Here is a 23,591-nt window from a genome sequence, read left to right on the forward strand (position 1 = left end):
AATCAACTATACGTCAACAAAAATTTTTTTTAAATAAATAAATAAACTGGTAGTCTACTTGCCCCTGGTTCCTAGTACACTACATATGTTTCATTATATAGATTATGAAACTTGGTCAAATAGTGTCATAAAGTCAATGAAGTTTTAGTGCCATTTTTTAAAAAGCACAGTGGCCAATCCAATAAATCAAAAATATTTTTTTCTAGAGGAAGAAAAACCCATAAAATAATGCTTCCTAATGTAACTTTGATAAGATTTCTTCCCAAAGATAAGAGAAGGGATCAAAAATATAAAGCTATCGGGCTTCCCTGGTGGCGCAGTGGTTGAGAGTCCACCTGCCGATGCAGGGGACACGGGTTCGCGCCCTTGTCCAGGAAGATCCCACATGCCGTGGGGCGGCTGGGCCCGTGAGCCATGGCCTCTGAGCCTGCGTGTCCGGAGCCTGTGCTCCTCAACGGGAGAGGCCACAATAGTGAGAGGCCCGCATACCACACACACACACACACAAAAATATATATATATATATATATAGCTATCCTTTAAAGTTACACTTTTTGTAGCCAAAACAGTGACAGGTCACATTCCGGCCAAAAAGCTTTTAAAGTCAGTCATAGTGTTAATGATTAATAGCTCAGTAAGAAAGCTAAATAAGATTTTGGAAAAAATCCCTTTATCAAAAGATACTGTTGAAAAAAAAGATACTGTTGGACATTGCATAATATCAGTGGCATATGAAGTAGACAAACACATGGTCTGGAGTTGTCTAGGGCTGCTGGAGAAGTCATCCAACCATGCTAGGTCCTGGAAACCTATCACACAACTTTCCCCTCATTTTCATTGATCTGATGATTAGTTATCTATTTCTGTATAAGAAATTACCCCAAAACATAGCGACTTAAAACAAGAAACATTATCTCACAGTTTTTGTGCGTCAGAAATTTGGAGCTCCCTGGTGGTTAAGGTTCAAGGTCTCTCATAAAGTTATAGTCAAGCTGTGCAGAGGGGCTGCAGTCTCATCTGAAGGCTTAACTGAGGGAGGATCTGCTTCCAAGCTCACTCATGTAGTTGTTGGTAGGTCTTGGTTATTCCTGGGCTGTTGGACTGAAGCCTCAGTTCCTACTTGGCTGTTGCTCACAGGTCTCCCTCAGTTTTATGTGGACCTCTCTTTTGGCAGCTTATAACATGGCAGCTAACTTCTATCAGAGTGAATGATCCAAGAGAGAAAAGAACAGGATCAAGCCTAGGATAACCAACTCATCCTGATTTTCCCATAACTGTCTGGGTTTTTGCACTGAAATTTCTGCATCCCAGAAAATCCCTCAGTTCCAGGTAAATCAGGATGGTTGGTTACCTTATCAAGACAAAAGTTGCAGTCTTTTTTTATAGGCTAATTTCTGAAATGACATATCATCATTTCTTTCATAGTCTATTCATGAGAAATGAGTCTGGTACAGACTCAGAAGGAGGAGATTAAGTTCCACCTTTTGAAGGGAGGAGTATCAAAGAATTTGTAGGCATATTTCTAAAACCACCACATTTGGAGTCCAGTTTCATGGGAAAAGAAAGTATTAAAGAGAGAATCAACTTACTACCTTACTTCCTATCCAACTTATCCACTTCCATAAACATTCCTTTTCCTCATTTCTTCCTCTTATCAGTGAAAGAGGAAGGCCTCTTTCTAAAGCTAATCCCTTGTCTAAAGCTAATCCTTCCACCTGCTCAAAGCTTCTCTCTTCCACCTCCTCAGGACCTTTTCCCCTTAATCATCCTTTCTCTCCCTTAATTTCTTTCCCTCAGTATGCTCTTCTCCCAGCATATTTGATCACATTCAAATTTTCTTTCAAAATGTTTATGCTGAGTGCTTTATTGAGGTACAATTTACATACAATAAAATGCATAAATAATATGCATACAGCTTGATTAATTTCAACAAATATACATATCCATTTAACCATCATTTACATCTTTCTTCAATTCACTGAAAGCTCATTCGTGGCCCCATCCTGCGGCTAAAAGTCATAAAATAACTGATTGAAACCTCGAGGTCCATTAGGTCCCCTTTTCCAACTTGCCTCCTATCTCTCTGGCTTGTCATTCTCAGCCTCCATCATGGACTCTTTCGCTCACTCCTTTTTTTTTGGCTGTACCATGCAGCGTGCGGGATCTTAGTTCCCTGACCAGGGATTGAATCCGTGCCCCCTGCATTGGGAGCGTGGAGTCTTAACCACTGGACCGCCAGGGAAGTCCCATAGCTCGCTCCTTAAATGATGAAATTCCGCACCATCTTCTCACCCTACACTGCCTCTGAGAGATCTTATCTGTTCTCATGACTTCAACTATCTTCTCTATGCATTCAACTCTCCAATATCTACAGCTCTGATCTCCTCCTGGAGGTCAGGCCATTATATCAACTACCTCTAGACAGCTCCACTTGGATGTCCAGCAGACACCTCAAATTCACTATATCCAAATGTCTCCATCCTCACTATTCTCCATAAAACAGCTATTCTCCATAAAAATCTTTCAGTAGATCCTCCTGACTTGTGGGATAAGGTTCTTCCTTTTATGTTCCAAATCTCCACAGAGGCACCACCCAATCACAGAAACAAGAAATCGGACAGTGGTGGTCCAGTGGCCAAGACTCCGCGCTCCCAATGCAGGGGGCCCGTGTTCGATCCCTGGTCAGGGAACTAGATCTCACATGCCTCACCTAAGAGTTTGCATGCCGCAGCTAAAGATCCCACATGCCACAACTAAAAGATCCCGCATGCCAGTGAAGATCCCTCACCCGGTAACGAAGATCCTGGGTGCCTCAAGTAAGACGTGGCACAGCCAAATAAATAAATATTTTTTAAAAAATAAAAAAGATCACAGTTTTCGTTTAAAAAAAAAAAAGAAATTGGATTGTGATTCTTGATTCTTCCCTCTCCCTCAACTCCCAAATCCAATTAGTTACCAACTCTTATTATTCTACTTTCTTAATATCTCTCTTATCCGACCACTTTCTCTATTCCCACTGTCACTAGTTTGGTTCATGCTACTGTCACTTATCCTGATTATTGTATTGAACTCCTAATCGGTCTTCCAGCTGCAGTCTTTCTCCATGTATTGCCTCACTCCAGTCTACTCTCTATACTGCAGCCAGGGTGATTTATCCAAACCATTAATTTGATGATGTTACCTCCTTACATAAAATCTTGCAGTCGATCCTCCTGACCTGTGGGATAAGGTCAAATTCCTTAGCATGCTCCAAAAGGCACTTTGTGATCTGGCCCCTGCCTACCTCTCTGACTGGTCTCATTCCTCTCGCATTTAAGAGCGTGTAGTTCCCTGAACGCTGCATACTCTCACTTTTGTGTAAGTTGCTTCCTCTGCCTGAAAAGACCTCCATCTCACCCCAGTGCTTTTTATTCTTCCTTGTCTTTCAAATTCAGCTCATGCGTCACCTTCTCTGGGAAGCCTTCACTGCACTTCTCCTACCTGCATACTTACCATCATTTGTGTATTGTGTATCGTGTGTCTGTTGCTCTCACCAGACTCTGAGTTTCCTGGGGGCAAGAGCCTTATTACTTATCTTTTTACTCCCGAAAACTTACGTGAAACGAACACATAAAAAAAGTTGTCAAATGAATGAAGGGAGGTCTTAAAGCCGAGGAGGCCCAGACATTCCAGAGACAGATGGATCAAGAATAATTCTTCTTTTTTTTAACTGTTAATTTTATATTGGAGTATAGTTGATTAACAGTGTTGTGATAGTTTCAGGTGTACAGCAAAGTGATTCAGTCATACATATACATGTATCTATTCTTTTTCAAATTCTTTTCCCATTTAGGTTGCTACATAATATTGAGCAGAGTTCCCTGTGCTATATGCTAAGTCCTTGTTGGTTATCCATTTTAAATATAACTGTGTGTACATGTCAATCCCAAACTTCCAGTCTAACCTTCCGCCCACCCCCAGACCCGAGAATGATTCTAAGGATAGGATTATCCTCACTCAGACCCACAGGGAGAGTGGCCCACAGTGTGTGCTCTAGGCTGAAAATGGATTTATCAAAGTAAAAAGCAGAAGATATAGCCCTAGTTCTTGAAGAGCTTTCAGTATCATTTGCAGCAGAAAGAAAAAAAAGGTATCTTTATGAAAGAAAACTAGTTAAGGTATAACTGCTAGTCTATACATGCTGTTGAAACTTAGAGAAGAAAAGAATCTTTCAGGCATGCCTTAGTCAAAGGAGATTCCTGAGGGAAGCTGGGCCACAACTGGGCCATCTTTGCACTGTAATAGAGGAAGCATAAGCACAGATTAGAAATGGGGTTAGGTATGGGGAGATGGCTAACAACCAGGCTTCGTTCCTTGGAGCTTACAGTTTTGAAGAAAAGATAGGCTGAGTAAGAAATAATTGGGCTGAAAAGAATTCGTTAGGAAGGAATAGGACCTGGAGAGAGTCATATAAACTGGGTGGATCTGGAAAGGCTTAAGGAGGTTTCCCTGCAGTGCTGGGGTGGAAACAGTATCTCTTATGAAAACAATTCAGATATTTAGGACAGGTGATCCCACACTAGATAAAGATGTAAAGACTAAGGAATTAACTTTTCCGAATGTGGGACTATAACATGCTATTTTCTCTGCTCACTGGACTGCCAGTCTTTCTAAACACATAAGTCTTTTGGACCCCATCAATCACAATGGCATGCCTAGTATTTTCCTTTATATCAATATATAGGCCTGCCTGAAGGAAGCATCTTACAGAGTGTGTCAGGCCCAGTTGCCTTTGAATTACAGATCAACCACTCACTAGCTGTGTGATCTTGGGCCAGTCAGTTAATTCTTTTTATCCTCAGTTTTTTGATGTGTAAAATGGGAATAAAAATCATTTTCATCATTTGAAGGTTAAACAAGATAGTACATGTTAGTAAAGCTGTTAGCACAATGGATGACAAATGGTAAGTGGACAATGAATGATAATAATTACGAAAAATAGGAAGTGGGTTCAAACTGATGTCCAAATCCTCAGGCCTGTCATTATATAACTGAGCCCCAGTTAGTCACTTCTATACAAATCAAGGGTGTCTACAGCAGAAGCAAAGTTGATTCTATTTTTGAAAACCCTATTCAAAAAAACTATGATCTCACCAGTTTCTCCTTGACCTTCCCAATGAAGGAAGTGGTGGGTGGAAGGAGAAGGACTCTTTATGACCCTGACAGGAAAGGAAGTGGCCCAGGCATATCAGGGAAGGCCAGTGCACAGACCACACTGGAAGCCTAGCTCTTCCCCGGTGCCACCTCCCAAAAGGATCTATCTGGGTTTGCTGGGAGGACCCATCCACACAGCCTCCCCAAGGTCAGGTCAGGGGCTCAAGAGATGAGACTTTCTGCCCACCAACCCAGTGGCTATGGTCATCAGAGACCATGGTTTTAAAAGTTCCTGTAGTTTGGGACTTCCCTGGTGGCGCAGTGGTTAAGAATCCACCTGCCAATGCAAGGGACACAGGTTCGAGCCCTGGTCCGGGAAGATCCCACAGGCCACGGAGCAACTAAGCCCGTATGCCACAGCTACTGAGCCTGCGTGCCACAACTACTGAAGCCCGTGTGCCTAGAGCCTGTGCTCTGCAACAAGAGAAGCCACTGCAATGAGAAGCCTGCACACTGCAATGAAGAGTAGCCCCCGCTCGCTGTAACTAGAGAAAGCCCACGCGTAGCAACAAAGACCCAATGCAGCCATAAATAAATAAATAAAAGATGCAGTAGCTCTGTCTAACATGGGGCGTCAGGAAGAAATATCATTCCCCGAAATCAAAGGTGCCTTCTGTGCAGAGAGATTACTAGAGTCACTCAAGTTTCCCTGGAAGATTTTTGAAGCGCTCTCTTTAAAAAGTCCTGGACAGCTGCAAGGGCAGCTGGGAGAAAGAAGCGCCGGCTTTCCGGGTTGGTATGTGTGTACAAGGGGCCGGGGGGTGGAGGGCACCAGTTTCCTGTTTGCCCATTCTACTTTGGCTAAAAAGAGAAAGGGGCCTTGCTGTTTGTTTTTTAGTTCTTAGAGAGGAAAGAGCCGTGTTGTGAATGTGGAGGTCCTGTGGGTGAAGGGCCAACAGTGGGGGCAACTGTAGCCTCTCCCCCTAACTGGGGCTTATACCTCCTCTGTCAATGATGAGTTGCCTTTTGAGCTTTTGCATCTTACAGCTAATGACAGGGGTTGGCTCTTCTTGATAGCTTAGGGATCCTGTGAGAATCTGTTGGGGCAATAATGAATCACCACTCGAAATGTGGTTTGTGTAAATCTGGATTTGAATATAATGTTCTCTTAATGTAACTACATTCAAAGATATGATCACTAGCAATCATTTATACATGCACTGAAATAGTAAAAAACATTAACCTAAAGGCTATTCTGAGCCTGTCTTCAAGGTGCTCGTGCTGAAACTCTGCATGGTTTGGCCACTGCCTCTCTCATCAGTCTGATCTCTGATTCTTTGTCAATGCTTCGCCATACAATCCAGGCATATGCAAACACCTGCAGCCCCAGGATGTGACAGAGGGGTTAATGAAGAGTTCTGGAGCAAACTGCTTTACCCTCTACAAACTGTGTGACTCTAGACAAGTTATTTTACTTCTTTGTACCTCAATTTCTTTATCTGTAAGCAGGGATTGTGGTATCTAAAGCTTTTATGAAGATAAAGTGAGCTAAGAATGTAAACCACTAGAACGGTACCTGATACTTAGTAAATAATGGCTATTAAGTGTCATCTGCTGTGTGAAGCCTGCTCAGACCTCCCCTGGGCAGGATTAACACTGCTTCATTAGTTCCACTCCTGAATTTTATACGTACTTTTATTTGTCCTTTGGTACATGGAACTTCAATCATGTTCAATTTTCTGAATCAGAAATACAGTATCAAGGCCTGACATAATCTGAAAAGAGAATAATCACTGTAGGAGAAATTCTTGCTTTTATAAAGAAGAGCTAGTTAACCCACTTGAGTCTGTAACTAGTAAAGTTGAACTGAACTGGTGAAGGAATACTTTTGGGGTGGAGTACTTCCTGTGCTGGGCCTGCCTATTCCAGATTTGTCAACATCCTGCCTTCCAGCTCCCACTGTTAAATAGGCTGACCAGAGAAAAATGCATGATACCAGCCTTACCTCTCACCCTGGGGGCCCCAATCGCACCAAGCTTTTTTCAGTTACACAAAAAGCTTCTGGGCCTTCCCTACCTCTGCTCTTTCTGCCTCGAGCATTTTTTAGCCCTCCCTTCTCCCTTTTCTTAGCCACTCTTTAGGCAATCTTCATTCCCTCCTCCACTCCAAAGGCCTTCTCTTATCTCTCCAAGATGGGTCAAATTATTCTCCTAAGTAGCCACTCAGCCCCTCCCTCATATCTCCCCTATCACAACACTTACTACATTTTATTTTACTTATTTGCCTGGATTTTCTGCTAAATTGTAGGTTTCACAAGCCAGGGAATATGCCTGTAAAACTAGCCCTAGGTGCAACTGACCCTTGGTTGGTGTTTAGTAACTGTTGTTAAGAGGAAAAAAATAAACGAACAAGTGAACAGAAGGAATGAACATTTGGTAGCAGGCACCTGCATCACATTCCCTGCCTTTTTAGCTTCCCAAGCGATTCTGTGCACCGTGGATCTAAAAACAAACAAACAAATAAAAAAAGCCATTTCTCAGGGATAGAAAGAAAATCAACTGGGAGTGCTGTACCTGAAACATTTAAAATTTCAAACTGGAAACTCTTAGAATATGAGAGTTTTCATCCACTTCTTCATAATTCAGTCCTACCCAATTCAACATGTTTTGAAAGAAAGAAAGAAAAAAAGAAAGAGGAGAAAAATATTTAGACAAAATAATTCAATTTTCTTTAAGCTTGGGCTGCTTGATACATGGTTCACTGAGCACTTGAAATGGGGCCAGTCTGAACTGAGATGTGTGCTGCAAGTATAAAATACATCCAAGATCTGGAAGATGTTGGATGAAAAAAGAAATGTAAACTATTGGCAATATTGGTTAGAAGTTGTAGTGATAATACTTTTGATATATTGAGTTAAATAAAATACATTAAACTTAATTTCACCTATTTCTTTTTACTCTTTTTAATATGGCTATTAGATAATTTAAAATTGCATTTGTGGGCATGTAGAGGTTAATTTGCAAGCTGGGTCAGGTGGCTACCTCTTTTCTGCTCAGATCTGCTTTTTCAGTCCTTTCCTGGTCTACTAAATACCCATGAACCCTGGCATTTTCTCCCCTGCCTTTGTTGTGACCTCTGGGGCTGGGACTTTGGTGTGGCAACAGGGTCTGCCCCCTGTGTCCTGACCTTAGGCCCTAGTTGCCCAGTTTGCTCACCAAAGCTCTGTTTCTATCCCTGGCCAGAGCCTGTGACCCGACCATAACACTACACAGTTCCCTTTGGACTATGGTTTGGTTTTGGTTTACTCTGTGTTCATTGCACGTGGGAGTTTAGCAAAAAGAAATGAGATCTGTTCTTCAGGCAGATATTTTGAAGTCATCTCTCAGAAAACATTCATAGATGAGAATATACCACAAAAGGTCTCAGGTTGATAATCGTAATAAACAATTTGTCAATATGTGCAAACTGTTTTCACCTCCATTCCCTTGAACTAGGAGATTGATGCTCCAATGAAGCAACCATTTGGGTAGAGGGTTGGGTGAATCAATTGACCACGCAATTGTCCTGAGTCTTCAGCTGTAACTTTTTAGACCATGCCCACAAATCCTCTTACTACAGAAAGGTCACCTCAGTTCTCTGGCTTGAATTTTCTCCTATGTAAAGCAAGGCTTTCTCAATAATGCCAACTTCAACAGTCCATACATTTACATATGTGAGTGGGAAGGAGAGTAATTCTAAATAAACACAAATCATTAGCACACACATCTCTCCCACCTCCTTCTTCCTTCCCTCAGTCCCTCCTCCTGAGTAGTGCCAGCTTTTCTGCTTATCTGTGGTATACGAGTAGACAAGCATCGGTGCTTTAGAGCCATAAGACCTGGGTTCACATCCTGACTCTGCCCCATACTAGCAGTGTGATTTGGGGCAAGTGACTTCACTTTCTAAGCCTCAGTTTCTTCCTCTATAAATTGGTGATAACGTCGTCTTATGGAAAACATCTGGCTCAGAGGAGCTGTTTATTACCATGTTATGCTTGTATCATACCCCTGCTGACTTTGGGGAGCCCTAGTACAATTGCTGCCTTTGCCTTATTAAAAAATAATAATTATTAGGGAACTCCCCCGCGGTCCAGTGGCTAGGACTCCACGCTTCCACTGCAGGGGGCTCAGGTTCAGTCCCTGGTTGGGGAACTAAGATTCCTGCAAGCTGGGCGGCGCAGTGAATAAATAAATAAATAAATACACACATACATAAATAAAATAATTATGTATACAAAGCTTTCCCGACCTTTAGAAAGAAAAATACACCTCACTGACTTAGTTACTTTCTTTGGTTAATGTCTTACTTTGCCCTTTCATTTCACAGTCAGTATTCTTGGAGTGCATGTGCTTTACTGCCCTGCCGTTTCTTCTCTCCTTTCTTCTCTGCCATGTGTCATCTGCTTTGACACTACAGTGACCCTCCAGACCCTACTTCAGTAATGACCAGTCAGCTGGCAAATCCAGCGGTCCCCTATCCGTCCCCATTCTCCCCAACTTCACCACCGTGACATTTGGCACTCACCACCCCTTCTTTAGATGCTTCCCTCCTCCTGGAGTTCCCAGGACTACCGGAAGTTACCCAACCAGGCAGATCAGTACCCTTACAAATTTACCAGCTCCTGGGAGTCTAGTCTGCTTCCTCTAGTTTCTGACCATCCCATTTTTAAATGGTATGGCACAATTTTTTCTTCTCTCTCCTCAGACCTCCCACCAGCCGCCGCTCCTCGCCCCTCCCCCACTGGTGACATTCCTTCTCGCTTGCCTGTGGTTACTTCTGAGCCGGCACCTGCAGCCAGGCAACGCTCAGCGCCACTCCTCCAGCTCGCCAGCGGAAGTGGCTTCCTAGCTAAAGCCGGGCCTTTCACCTTTGCCAGAAAGCCCTCCCCTCCTGACATCTGGGTACCCTTAGCAGGAAGGAACAGATCATCAGTGATGTGTCTTTAGCCTCTCCCACTCTACTACATCCTCCCTGTGAGCATTTAGGATATCTTTTCATCTTAAAAAACAACACAGACAAACAAAAAACCTTCCTTGGCCTCACTTCCCCTTCTAGTCTTCTCTCTCCTCTATTTTAACAAAAGTTCTTGAAATCAAGCCCATGCCCTCTGCTTCCTCCTCTTGCCCTCCACTCTGGTTTCTGCCTTACAACTCTGCTGAGGGCTCCCTGCATGTTGTGAATTCTAAGTGCTTTATACAGATGTAAGATCCCCTTAATCACGAGGGTGGTGATAGTACTGTCTCTGTAAAACACCTGTGGGGTGTAGATGACTTCAGTAAATTAGCCAAGGTCCCAAACCTCTGGCAGGGGTTTGCAATCAGACCGTTGGGCTCAGAGTCTATGCTCTTGGCCACCATGCCATACCATACCCCACGCCTCAAACTGTTCTCAGCACTCAGCCCAGTGCCTTGCATGTAGCAGGTGATGGATAAACATGTCTGAATGAATGAACACATCCTGGCCCCATAGTTCAGGTTCTTATTCTCTCACTCTTAGACTAACAAACCCAAGAGCAAAGGGTTCTTAAAAAGTGCATGGGCTTGGGTTTATGCCTATTTTTCTGACAGAAACATAGTTCTCATGTTTTTCATGGGTGCCTATGTCCCCCCAGAAGTTAATAACTTCTTGATTCATTCATTTTTCTGTCTTCAGTTTCATTTTCCCCAACCTCCTCCGCTTTACGTCCTGTACATTGCCATTAGATGACTGGATTGTCAATGTTTTGTTCTAATTCTGTTGCTGGTAAAAACATAAGAACAAATAACTTCCCTCCACCTGAAAAGTCTTGAATGCCTCCCTGGATGACTGCCTCCAAGATAAAAATCAAACACTTTGGCCTAACGGCCAAGACTTTTGGTAATCAAGCCCTAACACATTTTACCACTGCTATCTCCCACTTTTACTTGAATCCTCTGTTCCAAACTGAAGTCTTCTTGTAACTTCAAAATTTCTGTTCTAACCCAACTTTCAGCAATTCATTCAACAATAATGTATTGCGTTCCAGGTCTAAACCAGGCACTGTGCCTGGGCCTGAGGATACAAAGATGAATACAACACAGTCCTTACCCTTGGGAAATTACCAGTCTAATCTGGGAGAGAGATGTGACGACAAAATCCTCAAAATATGGGATGGCAAACAATTCATGGGAATTATTCCTACTTGGAGGTGGGCTGGAGCTGACAGCAAGGAAGACTTTCTAAGTTAAACATGTCTGTACTCTTTACATGTTTCTTTTACAACAAGCATGCATTAATTTTGTAACCAGGAAAAAGGTAATATTCAGTGAAGATTATGGTTAATTTGATTTTGAGCTTCTGAGTTTCAAAGGAGAATAACCATAACTGTAAAAGAATTCGTAAAATTAATGAGGAAAAGACAGTCAAGCAATGGAAAAATGGGCAAAAGCTTTGAAGAGACATTTCCCCAAAGATGAAACATTTGTGGTCAATAAATATATGAATACATGTTCAACCTCATTAATCATCAAGAAGTACAAATTGAGACCACAATGAGATTCTATTCGATATCTATTTGAGAGGTGAAAATTAAGAAATCTGACAAAACCAAGTGTTGAAGAGGATTTGGATCAATAAGATCTTGTATACAATGTTGTTGAAACCATAAATTGGTAAAAACCACTTTGGTAAGCAGTTTGGAATTATCTTGTAAAGCTGAAAGTTCACTTAGTCTTTGACCCAACAAGTCTACTCCTGTATAAATATGCAAGAGAAATTCTTGCACTTGTGCACCAGTGGGTTTTATACGAATATTCTTAGTAGCACTTTTGCAATAGCAAAAACCTGCAACAATCCAAATGCTCATTATCGGGAAACTGGTTGTATTAGTTTGAAGTCCTCAAAAGCAGAGACTGGGATGAGGACTTGGGTGCAAGTTGTTCATTTGAGAAGTGACCTCAGGCAGCAGGGGTGAATAAGAGGGTGAGATTGAGGCAAAGTATCAGGAAACACCAACATAAGGAGTGTGATTCCATGGAGACCTCTGAGAAATATACAAAATGCCTCCCAGGGACTTCCCTGGCGGTCCAGTGGCCAAGACTCTGTGCTCCTAATGCAAGGGGCCTGGGTTCGATCCCTGGTCAGGGAACTAGATCCCACATGCCGCAACTAAGAATTCACATGCCACAACTAAAGATCCTGTGTGCCGCAACTGAAGATACTGCGTGTCACAACTAAAAGCCCTCATGCAACAACTAAGAGCCCACATGCTGCAACTAAGATCCCACACACAGCAACAAAGATCCCGCGTGCTGCAACTAAGACCCAGCACAGTCAAATAAATAAATAAATAAATATTTTTAAAAATCCCGTATTAAAAAAAAAAATGCCTCCCAGAATTGTCCATCTGAAGAAAGGGAGCTTGGGGCATCTATCCCTTGGCTCACACCCCCCCATTGGTTGAGGGTTAATGCTCTTTACTTTCAGTCTGTGTTTGGGAGAGGGCTGAGAAGGCTCTTGTGGCTTTTGAGAAGGCCTTAAAGCAGAAATTGGAGAGGCCCACGGCCTAGCACTTGCGGTGGGCATTGTCAGTAAATGGGAGGCCCCACAAAACTGGCTACCACATATTTGACTAAAACCAATTGTGGGCCAAAGGGAAGAATACAGGGCACCAAGAGCCTTTGCTGCCAGCAACAAAGTAATATTAGCATATTTACACATTGAAATAGTCGACAGCAGCAACCGTAAATAAACTCAGCTCCAGGCAACAAACCTGAGATGGATTTTAGCAATAAAACATGAAAAGTGAAAAAGAAGTCCCAGGACACACCACTATGTATAAAATATCAATACATAAAGAACAAGGATTTACTGTATAGCACAAGGAACTATATTCAATATTTGTAATAACCTATAATGGAAAAGAATCTGAAGCTATACACCTGGAACTAACGCAATATTGTAAATCAACTGTAGTTAAATTAAAAAAAAAGTTCCCAGGTTATTATGTAGGGAATGATACTACTTTAATAAACAAAACAACTCAAATTAATAATACATGTTTTGGAAATATGTATGCATGTTCACACACACAAATATATACTTATGTATGTATGTAAATACATAGACATATACAAATTTTTAAAAAATTTATTTATCTTTGGCTGCATTGGATCTTTGTTGCTGTACACGGGCTTTCTCTAGTTGCGGTGAGCAGGGGCTACTCCTTGTTGCGGTGCGCAGGCTTCTCATTGTGGTGGCTTCTCTTGTTGCAGAGCACGGGCTTTAGGCACACGGGCTTCAGCAGTTGCAGCAAGTGGGCTCAGAAGTTGTGGCTCATGGGCTCTAGAGCGCAGGCTCAGTAGTTGTGGCGCATGGCCTTATTTGCTCCGCAGCATGTGGGATCTTCCCTGACCAGGGATTGATCCCACGTCCCCTGTATTGGCAGGTGGATTCTTAACCACTGTGCCACCAGGGAAGTCCCTCCACTCTTTTTTAGATTCTATTCCCATGTAGGTCATTATAGAGTTCCCTGTGCTATACAGTAGGTTCTTATTAGTCATATATTTTATATATAGTGTTGTATATATGTCAATCCCAATCTCCCATTTTATCCCTCCCGCCTCCCCACCTTTACCCCTTGGTAACCATAAGTTTGTTTTCTACATCTATGACTCTATTTCTCTTTTGTAAATAGGTTCATTTGTACCATTTTTTTAGAATCCACACACAAGCAATATCATATGATATTTGTCTTTCTCTGTCTGACTTACGTCACTCAGTATGAAAATCTCTAGGTCCATCCACGTAGCTGCTAATGGCATTAGTTCATTCTTTTTAATGACTGAGTAATATTCCATTGTTTATATGTACCACATCTTCCTTATCCATTCCTCTGTCGATGGACATTTAGGTTGCTTCCATGTCCTGGCTATTGTAAATAGCACTGCAATGAATATTAGGGTACATGTATATTTTTGAATTATGGTTTTCTCTAGATATATGCCCAGGAGTGGGATTGCTGGATCATACGGTAGCTCTATTTTTAGTTTTTTAAGGAACCTACATACTGTTCTCCATAGTGGCTGTACCAATTTACATTCCCACCAACAGTGTAGGAGGGTTCCCTAAAGAAGCAAGACTTTTTAACTTTAAGTTTTTATAAAGCTAGGACAATTTTTAAAAATATTTTTTTTGGAATTCCCTGGTCGTCCAGTGGTTAAGACTCCGCAGCTATCACTGCTGAGGGCATGGCTCCGATCCCCGGTTGGGGAACTAAGGTTCTGCAAGCCGCATGGTGCAGAAAAAAAAAAACATTATTTTTTTTAATAAAATGTTTTTTGTTTTTTTTATTTTTTAAAATTTTATTTTTTTAAATTTTTGGCTGCGTTGGGTCTTCGTTGCTGTCTGCGGGCTTTCTCTGGTTGTGGCGAGTGGAGGCTACTCTTCGTTGCGGTGCACAGGCTTCTCATTGCGGTGGCTTCTCTTGTTGCAGAGCACAGGCTCTAGGTGCGTGGGCTTCAGTAGTTGTGGCACGCGGGCTCAGTAGTTGTGGGCTTAGTTGCTCTGCAGTACGTGGGATCTTCCTGGACCGGGGCTCGAACCCTTGTCCCCTGCATTGGCAGGCGGACTCTCAACAACTGCGCCACCAGGGAAGCCCTCGGCCATATGTTTAGATGGTTCTCACATTGCTATATGATCACATACCTGCTAGATAATCTGCTTCCAGATCCACTCCTCTCCATCCTTCTCTAGAGGCTGACCTTGAAGGGCAGTGTCATCTGGAGTCACTTGCCCTTAGGCTTCCTCTTGGGTTCAGCCAGTGGGAGGTACCACAGGAAGAGAGAGAGAGAGAGAGAGAGAGAGAGAGAGAGAGCGCTGTATTCCTCAAAGTTCCTACTGGCCCTCCCTCTCCTTCAGCTGTTGCTCTGAGCACTGGTTCCATCTCTTTGCCCCTTCAGGCCTATGGTTGATAATGGCTTCTCAGCATTAGCCCTGGGGTATTTCATTATCCCTTGTTGGTTTCCCTCAACCCTGCCAGCATCTTTATACACTGTCCCTTCATTAACTTTCTTCAGTTACACACATTGAGCAGGCCATCTGTTTTCTGCTGATCTTGGCTGACACAAAAGTAAAAATGGAGAATTTTATCTTTTTAAAAGAAATTGATATGATTCACAAAGTTCACCCTTTTATTTTTTTATATTTTTTTGGCCACACGGGGATCCGACCAGGGATTGAACTCAGGCCCTGGCAGTGAAAGCACAGAGTCCTAACCACCGGACCACCAGGGAATTCCCAAAAGTTCACCCTTTAAAAGTATATAGTTCAGTGGTTCTCAGTATAGTTGAGCAAATTATATCTTTTTTCATTTAATATGTAATCAAATGTTTTCTGTTACATACTCCGTGGTAAGTTATACAATGTTGCATGCCGTAAGTTACTTATTCATATGTTTCAAACTTTCACTATCACAAATAAGGTTGTAGTAAATATTAGGCATGTGGCCATTCTCTTTTGGATAGAACTTTCTTTCTTTCTTTCTTTCTTTTTTCCTTTTTTTTTTTTTTGCAGTACACGGGCCTCTCACTGTTGTGGCCTCTCCCATTGCGGAGCACAGGCTCTGGGTGCGCAGGCTCAGCAGCCATGGCTCATGGGCCCAGCCGCTCCGCGGCATGTGGGATCCTCCCAGGCCGGGGCACGAACCCGTGTCCCCTGCATCGGCAGGTGGACTCTCAACCACTGCGCCACCAGGGAAGCCCTCTTTCTTTCTTTCTTTCTTTCTCTCTTTCTTTCTCTCTTCTTCTTTTTTTTTTTTTGTGAAAACTTTTATATTTAGAATTAGCCAGCTGGACTCAGTTTAGGTGATCCCAATTTTGTTGGCAACATCCAAAGCATCATAGTCAGGAGCCAGGCGAACATATGCCTTCTTTTTTCCATCAGACCTGGTCAAGTTGTCCACCTGGGCCACGTCAATGTCATAGAGCTTCTTCATAGCCTGTTTAATTTGATGCTTATTGGCCTTGCCATCCACAAGGACCACAGGTGTGCTGCCTTCTGTCTTCTTCATGGCTGACTTGGCGGTGAGGGGGAACTTGATGATGGCATAGCGGTCAAGCTTGTTTATCCTAGGGGTGCTCTTTGCAGGATATTTGGGCTGCCTCCTGAGCCTCAGTGCTTTGGGCTGAGGCAAGGTGGGTGACAGGCGATTTTTTTTTTTTTTTTCTGGCCGTGGACACATTTCAACTCTGCTTTCTTGGTCTTCAAAGCCTTTGCTTTGGCTTCGGCTTTGGGAGGGGCAGGGGCTTCCTTCTTTGCCTTTGGTGTCATCTTTGTGAAAAGGAGGGAGGACTTTTTCTTAAGGAAAAGTTTCTAGGAGTGGTACTGATGAGTCAAAAGAGAGTCACGTCTCTGTTAAGGCTCTTTGCAAGTACTGTCAAATTGCTTTTTAAGAGAATTATACCAATTCCCATTGCCACAGCTTTCTCTGAATGGACCAATTGCATCATCTCATTAGCACTGGAAAGTACATAAGGTGTGTATATATATATATATATATATATATATATATATATATATATATGTATATGTATATGTATATATATGTATAAAATACATATATATGTATATATATATATATATACATATATACTGTTAATGTAGTAGGTGGTATTGTGGTATTACCATGGGGATTTCTGTGATAGCCATGCCAATCCTAAGATATTTAAAGCCATTTTTTAGCTAAGTGGGAATGGAGGGACAGTGATTTTGAAGGGATGGAGTAGAGAGAAGGTAAAGGGATGTGCTCCTTAACATTCCTCCTTCTCCATCCTGCCTCTTCATCCTGTTTACATACCAGTTTCTTCCTTTTCAGTGAGCTGTGCTTCTTCAGGGCCTAGAATAGTGCCTGGCACTATCCTGAATATCAGTAAACATTTATAAAGTGGATACATAATGGAAGAAGAATGTTAAGATATATGCACCCAGAGTTGGTTATACTAGTATATGAGCATTAACCGGTTTTGTTTTAATGAACTCTCTGGAATCAACACTTTCCATTCCCTCCAAATAAACATATTGACTAATGCCCAAGCCTGCTAAATGCTTTGGATTAGTGAGTCCATCTCTGGAATATCTACATACTTCTTCCTACCAGTTTTGTTAGATGCCTAATAAGAATCTGTTGTGTTTGATCCCAAAATTGCTTATGACAGCTGTTTGCCAGAGTATAATTAATTTAATTAAAATTACATAAACTGATGACACATAAGCATGAAAAAGAAAGAGTTGTTTCTATGAAATGTCAGTTGAATGTTTTGGAAATATTAGATAGAGACCAGTTGAAAATTACTGTCAAACCAGACATGAGTGAGAGAATTAAGAAGGAATTTTTTTTTTTTTTTAAGAGGGAGCCTCTAGTTATATTGCTTTGCAAGAAGCTCTAAGTCCTCAGTCAACTTTATTTTTTAAATTTTTTATTTTTGGCCATGTTGTGGGGCATGTGGGATCTTAGTTCCTGGACCAGGGATCAAACCTGTGGCCCCTGCAATGGAAGCATGGAGTCTTAACCATTGGACCGCCAGGGAAGTCCCCCTCAGTCAACTTTAAAAAAACAAATTGGAAAGCATAGAAAATATATCATGGATATGAATTATGTAAGAAAGACAACTCAAGAATTCTAATCGCCACTGTTGCTCACATAAAAGGTTTGACCTCACATCAAAAGATTCGCAAGTGGGTATTCCTTATAGGTTTGAAATGAAAATGAAATATTAAGGTTTGTATTTGTCACTTTTTATAATTCACTGCTTTAATATACTTTTCCAATTAACTGACCAACTACTGGGCTAGGTCCAATTTGTTTGGGCGGGGATAAATCCTTATTCCCCATTCTTTTTTTTTCCCCCCCATAGGAAGTCAGTTAGGAGAACTTGTCCTGGTTCTTCCAGGTGACCTACCTAATTGGTGAATTTGGATCTGCTTGCCCTTATAGAGAGGGCAGTCTTCTCTAATCATACATGGTTAAAGTTGCTAGACCTCTACAAGTTGTAGGTTGGAGTTTGGGGGGAGAATATTTTAATTCAAAGAATAGTAAAAAGACTATTGGTCATCAACCAGAACATTCTTCAGCTCAGCTTTATTGGTAATAAAGTTGATATTTTCAGCTTTTCACTGGTTCCAAACTTCTAAGTAAGGATAAAATTTACTGTCCCTGTAGTACTCCAACAGCGTTGGATCAGATGGCTTCTATGTGTTGCCACTATCCAGACATATTATTTCCCTTTTATTTTAGTCCATGATTCTGTTCATTCAAATAAATAGTTGTCTCTGGTAGTCTGCAGGCAGTAGTCTAATCTTGTTTGAAGTTCAGTCTGTATCGCAAGCTAGACAAAGGAGAAAACATTTATGCCTCCTGAGAAATATTGAAATCAGGAAATATTTACTGAGAAGGGAAGAGAAACTCAAACATGGCTCCTGCCAATCCTTCTATTCTCTCCCCCACCACATCCTGAGAGAGTCTTGCCTGTCCTGAGGCTTTCTGGGACATGTAAACATGGCAAACTTAAGGTCACTGCCTGTATGGATATTTAAATGAGAACTGCAAACATAAGGAATAATAGTCTAGCCTTTTTTCAATGTCCTTTAAGGCATTTTGGAGCCCTATAATGGGTCATAAGATCAATGACCAGTATTTAAAAAGAAATAAAAATAATAAAGTTGAAAATATCAGAATGCATTGCATACAATGGTAACATTTCATGAAATGTTTTGTTTCAGAGGTGTGTGTGTCTGTGTGCACATGTGTATATATTCTGGGTTGAGATGTGGAATATATTTCTTATGGAAGTTCAGAGTCAGAAAGAGTGCAAAGAATATTATTCAGCCATAGAAAAGAAGGAAATCATGCCATTTTTGAAAATATGGATGGATCTTGAGGACATTATGCTAAGTGAAATAAATCAGAGAAAGACAAATACTGTGTGATTTCACTTATATATGGAATCTAAGAAAAAGCTGACCTCATAGAAAGTTGTAAAAAAACAAAAAAGTTTTTGCAAGCATTGGTTTAAAATGCACATTTCTTCTTCCTTTCATTTTCACTCTTTGCTAATTTGTTCTCTGAAACTTCTGCCTTGTGAATAAAAATTGTAGTAATGAATAACCAGAGAAGCAAGGGCCAGTTCTCACTCTGTGAAAAGGGAATGCAAAAACTGTTGCCCCTACCGCTTCACTCTGAGTCAATCAGATGCCCAGATATCATTAGGGTAGAAGGGTTAAGATCTAGAATCTCATTAAGGAAGAGGATACAGGAACATTTATTTTAAAATTTATCACCTGCACAGTTCAAGCTCCAGGGTTCTCCCAGCTGTCAAATTACAAAGGGTTCAACTTGGCATTCAGGACTATTGCCCTACTTGTCCAGACTGATTCACCTCAATTTCTTCCACATGAATCTGTGCTCCAACCAAACTGACCTCTTGGTGTTTGCTGAACTTCTCATTCTGTATCATTGTACTGTTCCTTCTGCATAGGGCAGCCTCCTCAACTAGCCCATCTCTGCTTGTCAAAGTCCCATCCATCCTTCAAATATCCATTTCCAATTTCCTTTCCTGACTCCTAATATCTTTCTTCTGAATTCCATAAATATCTTTTAAAAATACCTTTCATAAAAATACACTTTAAAATATCATTTTTCCTGATTTCAAGGTAAATATTAATGTACTACTGTAAAAATAAGAAAATAAGAAGTCACAGAAGAAAATAAAAATACCATTTAAAAATCTATGTGTGATATTATTTTATATTACGTAGCTCAAAAGTACTATTGCCTCCATTTTACCGAAGAGGAAAGGGATGATCAGAGAGATGAGGTGACCGGTCCAGGGCAGCACAGAGAGTTGGTAACAGAGGCTGGACTTGAAGCCAAGTCTCCTGATTCCCTCTGTGATGTTCTTTGATGGACACCATGCAGCCTCTGGGCACGGGAGGGGACTTTGGAAATAGCTAGGTCTGGGACTTCCCTGGTGGCACAGTGGTTAAGAATCCACCTGCCAATGCACAGGACACGGATTCAAGCCCTGGTCTGGGAAGATCCCACATGCCGCGGAGCAACTAAGCCCGTGTGCCACAACTACTGAGCCTGTGCTCTAGAGCCTGTGAACCACAACTACTGAGCCCGTGGGCCACAACTGCTGAAGCCCGCGCGCTCTAGGGCTTGTGCTCCGCAACAAAGAGAAGCCACTGCAAAGAGAAGCCCGTGCACCGCAATGAAGAGTAGCCCCTACTCTACACAACTAGAGAAAGCCTGCGCGCAGCAACAAAGACCCAACGCAGCCAAAAATAAATAAATAAATAAATAATTAAAAAAAAAAAAAAAAAAAGAAATAGCTAGGTCTGCTGTCCAGAGCCCTGCTTTATTTTCCTGTTTATACCTGGTGATCCAGAACACTACTAAAAAAGTATATGCGTTAAAAAAAATTAAATTGCATTTATTTGTTCTTTATTGGTAAAGCACATAGTATAAAATTCAAAGGGCACAAAAGGGCATACGGTGATAAAAGGTCTCCCTCATGCTCCTGTCCCCCAGCCATCTAGTTTCCCTACCTAATCTCATTTGTGTCCATCAGATATGTGCTATGCTTGGATAAGCAAATATATATGTGTGTAAATATTAATTATATATATAATTTTTATAAAAAATGGAAGTATATTCTACCCTGCTCTCCACCTTGCATTTTAAAAAATTTGAAGGGAAGGGGCAATATTGGGGTAGGGGAGTAATAGGTACAAACTATTAGGTATAAAATAAGTGACAAGGATATATTGTACAGTATGGGGAATATAGCCAATATTTTATAATAATTATAAATGGAGTATAACCTTTAAAAATTGTGAATCACTATATTGTACACCTGTAACTTGTATAATATTGTACAGCAACTATATTTCAATTAAAAAAAATAAGCAGATTCTGGGATTAAAGTTATTCAATATGGTGTTATCCAATAAACCCAATGCAAATAAATGTAAAAAAAAAGTCTTTGTGTGATACACGTTTATGTATATTTATATATTACAAGCTGGTATCATATCTTTTAAAAAAATATTTATTTATTATTTAGTTAGTTTTGGCTGCGGCATGTGGACTCCTAGTTGTGGCATGCATGTGGGATCTAGTTCCCTGACCAGGGATTGAACCCGTGCCCCCTGCATTGGGAACACAGAGTCTTACCCACTGGACCACCAGGGAAGTCTCGGTATCCCATCATCTTATGATGTGCTTTTTTTTTTTTTTTTTTGCGGTACGCAGGCGTCTCACTGCTGTGGCCTCTCCCGTTGCGGAGCACAGTCTCTGGACACGCAGGCTCAGCAGCCATGGCTCACGGGCCCAGCCGCTCCGCGGCATGTGGGATCCTCCCGGACCGGGGCACGAACCCGTGTCCCCTGCATCGGCAGGCGGATTCTCAACCACTGCGCCAGCAGGGAAGCCCCTATGATGTGCTTTTTAATTACAGGTATATACCATGTCATTAATCTTTTTCTTCAACATGATTTTTTAAATTTTTAAATTTTATATCGGAGTATAGTTGATTTACAATGTTGTGTTCAACATGATTTTTAATGGTTACAAATGAACTATAATTTAACAATTATATAACACTGGGCATTTTGCTTGTTTTCACAAGCATGGTACCGTATTTGGGGGGAATATACATGGAGAGTATCCAGGGAATAGTAACAAATTTCCTAAAAGAGCACAATGGAGTATAATTTTGGAAATAAGAAATTGGGGCCAGTGATAATTTGAAGAAATGTTAAGTTCTCCCGTGAATCTTTGGAAATGTTGGCAGGTATGCTGCGTTTCCTACTCTAAGTGGAATAGGGGTTTGAGCCAATTGCACTTAAATTGCAAAGGGCAGTGACCCCCCAGCAGAATTATGGTTGACTTTGGGGGTCATCCAGGCAGCTGACCCATGGAAACATGCAGGGCTGAGTATGCATGCCTCCCCACCTCAAAATATTTCTATCTTTGTGTATCCTTTAAATCTAGCAGGAAGAGGTGTGCCTCTTCTCTGATTTCTTCCTCCCCCTTCCTCAGCCCTATTTCCTTTTTCTTTTCTGAGATCACGCATCATTAATTATCCTATCCCTTATCTTTTATTCTCCCCTCTCAGCTCCTTTGAGAGCTCGTCCTCAAATAGGAAAAAATAAAAATAGGGCCTCCCTGGTGGCGCAGTGGTTGAGAGTCCACCTGCCGATTCAGGGGACATGGGTTCGTGCCCCGGTCCGGGAGGATCCCACATGCCGCGGAGCGGCCGGGCCCGTGAGCCATGGCCGCTGAGTCTGCGCATCCGGAGCCTGTGCTCCGCAACGGGAGAGGCCACAGCAGTGAGAGGCCCGCGTACCGCAATAAATAAATAAATAAATAAATAAAAATAAAAATCACCTCTCTCTTTTACTACCCCTGGAGCTATAGGCTTACTCTTTTCCCCCTCTTCCTGCCAAACTTCTGGAATCATCACCCTTTACTGCCTTCATTGCTTCACTACCACACACCCCCTACCCAAGTGGTCAACTCAGCTTAGAGCCTGGCCCACAGCAGGCCCTGGCTGAAAATCAGTTGCACCCCTCGAGCAAATTGGCGTCTCTTTCCCGGTTCTTCAGAGGGCATTTCTCCGTGGTTAGCAGTGGGTGCTCACTGCCAGACACCAGGGCCTCATCTCCGTGCTCTCACACCCTCAACCTAGTTGCCACCTTAACACCACCAGTTTCCAGGTACTCTAGGTTCTTGGAAGGTCCTGCCCTGGCCATCTGCCCGTCTCTCCGAGTTCTCACCTCGCACAGTCTTAGCTTCCCCTGTAACTCAGAGATGTTGCAGTCTACCCCTGGGAGGCACCCGTTGCCAGGCCTCCAACTCTGTTCGCCGCGGGTCTCACGGTCATCCCAGAGACAACATGCCAGAGCGCCCCGCACCTCCAGGCCTGCTTGCAAGTCCCTAGATCCAGCGATGACCGAACATTTAGGGCGCACCTACTAAGTGCCAGGCCCACGCCACCTCTGCTACCTTTCACTTAACAGCCTACTAGGCCCCACTAGGTGCCAGATCTGAGGGAAGAGGACGCCGTGCCGGCTCCAGAGGCGCTCGCTGTCCGCTGGGGCGACACAGCCGCGTAGGCAGATCGTGGCCCTCTAGTGGGGGACCTCGGCCCTGACCGAAGGCCCCTGCCCTGGAGGCCGGTCAGAGAACGAGAGGCCCAGGTTGCAGGGAGCGGCCGCCGGGCCGGAATCGCGCCGGGCGCTCGGCGGGGCAGACGGGTCAGGCGAGGGCGGGGGCAGGGTCTGGGTCTGCGAGGTCTAGGGTCCAGCTCTGCCCGGCACCGCCCCCGCCCCGCCCAGCCCGTCGCTGTCGCCACCGCCGGGTCGGTGCCGCGCAGCCCGCCTGGGGCGGGAGGCGGTAGACG

General features: G+C 42.6%; 1 long non-coding RNA gene and 1 pseudogene across 1 annotated transcript; both read right to left on the reverse strand.

Moving 5' to 3' along the window:
• Positions 1–15,800: 15,800 nt before the first annotated feature.
• Positions 15,801–16,458, reverse strand: LOC101338217 (large ribosomal subunit protein uL23 pseudogene; annotated as a pseudogene).
• A 1,790-nt stretch (positions 16,459–18,248) lies between these two features.
• LOC117311146 (uncharacterized) lies at positions 18,249–23,303 on the reverse strand. Its single transcript, XR_004525306.2, has 2 exons — positions 22,966–23,303; positions 18,249–18,512 (listed from the first exon to the last, which is right to left on the reverse strand). It is a non-coding gene; the product is annotated as an uncharacterized lncRNA (long non-coding RNA).
• Between the last annotated feature and the right edge of the window lie 288 nt (positions 23,304–23,591).

Source organism: Tursiops truncatus, chromosome 2 (genome assembly GCF_011762595.2).
Source record: "Tursiops truncatus isolate mTurTru1 chromosome 2, mTurTru1.mat.Y, whole genome shotgun sequence".
NCBI lineage: Eukaryota > Metazoa > Chordata > Mammalia > Artiodactyla > Delphinidae > Tursiops > Tursiops truncatus.